A 4,526-nucleotide genomic window follows, 5' to 3' on the forward strand; every position below is an offset into this window, starting at 1 on the left:
ACATATATATATACACACACATATATATACACACACTATTATTAATACTATTTTACATGTAATCGGGAAATAAAATATACAGGCACTGGGGCATAGAGATTCCCTGGAAAAGTCAAAAGGGGTATGGGAGAGAGCAGATTGGAGGAGGGGATATCCTGTGGGACTGCTAATTTGGGGTGGTGGGTAGGGGAAAAATGGGGAGAAAATTTGTAACTCAAAATCTGGCAGAAATGAATGATGTAAATGAGAAGTTAATAAGGCATTTGAAAAAAAAGTGTTTTGTAATTGTGTTCATGTAGTTCTTGGGTTTGTTTTGGTAGGTAGACTCTCAAATATTTTATAAGTTCTACAGTAACTTTAAATGGATTTTCTCTTTCTTGCTGTTGGACTTCATTATAAATATATAGGAATGCTGATGATTTATGTGACTTTATTTTATATCCTGCAATCTTGCTAAAATTATTTATATCAAGTAGTTTGTTTTACTTGATTCTCTAAATATTTATCATATCATGCAAAGAGTGATAACTTACTCATCTTTGCCTAATCAAATTCCTTCAGTTTCTGTTTCTTCTCTTATTGATATTACTAACATTTCTAGTACCAAATTGAATAACAGAGGTGATAGTGGACATCTTTTTCTCATACAAAATTATATTGGAAATGCTTCTAGCTTATCCCCATAACATATAAAATTTACTGATGATTTTAGATAGATGTTACTTATTATTTTAAAGAAGACTTCATTTATTCCTATCCTCTCCAGTATTTTTAATAAGAATGGGCATTGTATTTTGTCAAAAGCTTTTTAGGCATCTATTAACATAATCATATGGGTAATGATTATCTTATCTACTAGTTATCAAATCATCAAATTTATTTTATCAAATCAGATAATTTTAGTCTTTTATCATTTTATCTTTTATCACTTTATCATTGTTTTATCTTTTTATCATTATTTTATCAATTAAGATAATTTTGTAAATGATTATCTTATCTACTAGTTATTAAATTATCACTGGTTTTATAATTAATGTAATTGATTATACTGATAGTTTTCTTAATATTGAACCAGTCTTATATTTTTAGAATAAATCCTACCTGATCAAAGTGTATTATTTTTGTGATAAGTTGCTGTAATCTTTTTGCTAATATTTTATTTAAAATTTTCCATCTATATTCATTAGGAAAATTGGTCAATAATTTTCTTTCTGTGTTTTGGCTTTTTGATGTAGGTATCAGTACCATGTTTGTGTCATAAGAAGAATTTGGTAAGACTCTTCTTCTCCAGTTTTCCCAAATAGTCTCGAAAGTACTAGAATTAATTGTTCTTTAAATGTTTCATAGAATTCGCTTGTAAATCCATCTGGCCCTGGAGGTTTTTTCCTAGAAGTTCATTGAAGTCTTGTTCAATTTCTTTTTCTGAGATGGGGTTACTTAAGTATTTTTCTTCCTCTTCAATTAATCTGGGCAATTTACATTTTTGTAAATATTCACCCATTTCACTAAGATTTTCAAATTTATGGGCATATAATTGAGCAATATAATTCACTATTTTCCTTTTTAATACTGGTTACTTGGTATTTTTCTTTATTTTTTTTTAAATTAAATTTAATGTTTTATCAAGTTTGTTGGTGCTTTTTTCAATAAAACCAGCTCTTAGTTTTATTTATTAGTTCAATAGCTTCCTTAATTTCAATTTTATTAATCTCTTCTATAGTTTTCAGTATTTCTAATTTAGTATTTAATTGGGGATTTTCAATTTGTTCTTTTTCTAGATTTTTCAGTTGCATGCCCAAATTCAGGATCTCCCACTGGCCGGTTGAGATGGGGCTTGATGTGATGCATCCCATCCTACATTTTAGCCTCAGCACAGCCACAACCATGTTCTTCCTCTAGGACTCCCAAGCCTCCAGCTTATTCTAATACTTCAAAATTTTACCCTGGGGTAATATTGTATGAGTTTTTCTGGGTCAGAGAGAGGGATTAGAACAGCTACAGTTTACTCTGCCATCTTGGCTCCTGGAAGTTTATGTAGGTGATTTTTTAAACATCCAGACTGTGGATTTTATAGTGGCTCTGCTGTGGTCAGGTCTATGCTATTGCAGGCCATGCACTGTTCACTCTGTACTCCCCCTACAGAGTACATCAAATCCTGCCCATCTGCTGTTTCCTGGGCTGGAAATCTGCTCCATCTCTCAATCGTTCTGCCACTATGAAATCCAACCAGTTTCACTTTTTAAGGGTTATTGAAGGTTTTCATTCATGAGTTCATATGAGTTTCTGCTTTCAGTCCACAGTATTTGTTCCACCCTCTCAATTACTTTCAAAATATAATTAACAAAGTGGGGAAAAATCACTGAAGAGAACAACTCCTTAAAAATTAAAACTGGCCAAATTGATAAGGAGGTACAGAAACTAACTGGAGAAAATAACTTCTTAGAAAGCGATATTGGCCAAATAGAAAAGGAGGTACAAAAACCAAATGAAGAAAACAATTCTTTAAAAATTAGAATTGGGCAAGTAAAAACTAATGACTCTGTGAGGCATTAAGAATAACTCAAACAAAATATAAAGAATGAAAAAATAGAAGAAAAGGTGAAATATCTCCTTGGAGAAACAACTGACCTGGAAAATATATCCAGGAGTGATAATCAAAGAATTATTGGTCTACTGGAAAGTCACGAGGGAAAAAAGAATCTAGACAGTATCTTCCAAGAAATCATCAAGGAAAACTGCCACTCGAACCAGAGGCCAAAATTGTCATCAAAGGACACAACCAATCACCTCCTGAAACAGATCCTAAATTGAAAACACTAAGGAATATTTTAGCTAATTTCCAGAATTATCAGTTCAAGGAGAAAATACTGCAAGGAATCAGAAAGAAACAATTCAAATATCATGGAAATACAGTCAGGATTACACAGGACCTTGCAGCCTCTACATGAAAAGATCAGAGGGATTAGAATATGATATTCCATAAGGCAAAGGAGCTTAAACTACAACCAAGGATCAACTACCCATGACTTTTTAGTCAAGAAGATGGTCATTCAATGAAATAAGGGACCTCCAGACCTTCCTAATGAAAAGGCCAGGGCTCAACAGAAAATTTGCTCTTCAAATATAAGACTCAAAAGAGGCATAAAAAGTAAAGAGGAGAAAAAAATGAAAAAAAAACATTATTCAATTAGAGCAAACTATTTAGATTACTACATGTGATGATAATACTTGTAAATTTTGAGAACTGAGTCTTTATTACCACATTTAAAAGGGATATGTATAGAGGGTGTGAGTATAAATTAACTGTGATAAAAAATTCTAATTAATATGTTCAAAGTGATTTAATAGGAGAATAGAAAAGGAGGAGGTAGAAAAGAGTAAATTATATCATATAAAGAGGTACAAAAACATATAATAGAGGGAATGAAGGGAGGGAGCTAAGTACTATTTGAACTTTACTTTCATTGGATTTGATACAAAGAAGGAATAATATATTCAATTTAGTATAGAAATATAACTTGGCCTACAGGCAGTAGGAGTTGAAAAGGGAAAAGAAAAGGCATAAGGTGATTAGCAGTGAGGGAAGAAGTAATAAGGGAAAAGGGAAATAAAAGGGAGGGGGACTGATAGAAGGGAGGGAAGATTTAGGGAAGTGGTGGTCAAAAGCAAAACTCTTTTGAGGAGGGAAAGGGAGAAGTGAAAAATAAAGGAATACACAGGGGTTGGAAATGGGATAGAGAAAAAGACACTAACTAAAAATTAATCATAACTGTAAATGTGAATAAGATGAACTCTCCCATAAAACAGAAGTGGATAGCAGAATGGATTAAAATCAGAATCCAACAACATGTTGTTTACAAGAAACACACTTGAAACAGGGTGACATACACACAGGGTAAAGGTAAAAGACTGCAGTAGAATTTATTATGCTTCAGCTGAAGTAAAAAAAAAGAACAAGGGAAGCAATTCTAATGTCAGACAAAACAAAAGCAAAATTAGACCTAATCAAAATAGATAAGGAAGAAAACTATATACTACTAAAAGGCACCATAGACAAAGAAGTACATCAAAACTGAACCTATATGAACCAAATAGTATAATATCTAAATTTGTAAAAGAAAAGTTAAATGAATTACAGATAGAAATAGATAGCAGTCCTGTAATACTGAGGAACTTTAATCTTCTCCTCTCAAAATTAGATAAATTAAATAAATAAGAAAAAAATCAAGAAAGTGAATAGAATTTTAGCTAAGCTAGATATGTAGATATCTGGAGAGAAGTGAATGGAAATAGATAGTAATATACCTTCTTTCTAAGCAGTTCATAGTACTATTATAAAAAGTGATTTTATATTAGTACCCAAAAATTTATAATTAAAAACTGAAAAGGAAAAATATTTAAAGTATCATTTTCAGATCACAATGAAATAAAAATTATATTTAATAAGGGACCACAGAAACATAGATTAAAAACTAATTGGAAATTGAGCAACTAGCTTAATCTTAAAGAATGAGTGCATTAAAGAG

General features: G+C 31.4%; 1 long non-coding RNA gene across 1 annotated transcript in view; it reads left to right on the forward strand.

Annotated features, from left to right (window-relative positions):
• The window catches only part of LOC138173423 (uncharacterized), a 179,981-nt gene extending 176,442 nt beyond the window's left edge, over positions 1–3,539 (forward strand). Inside the window, exons 2-3 of the long non-coding RNA XR_011171385.1 lie at positions 1,236–1,271; positions 1,779–3,539. This is a non-coding gene — a long non-coding RNA (uncharacterized lncRNA). The remainder of the gene's footprint in view (positions 1–1,235; positions 1,272–1,778) is intronic.
• The last annotated feature ends 987 nt before the right edge of the window (positions 3,540–4,526 follow it).

The sequence above is a fragment of the Petaurus breviceps genome, unplaced genomic scaffold (assembly GCF_028583685.1).
Source record: "Petaurus breviceps papuanus isolate PSGF00001 unplaced genomic scaffold, PetGlider_PUasm1.0 582, whole genome shotgun sequence".
In the NCBI taxonomy this organism is placed as follows: Eukaryota; Metazoa; Chordata; class Mammalia; order Diprotodontia; family Petauridae; genus Petaurus; species Petaurus breviceps.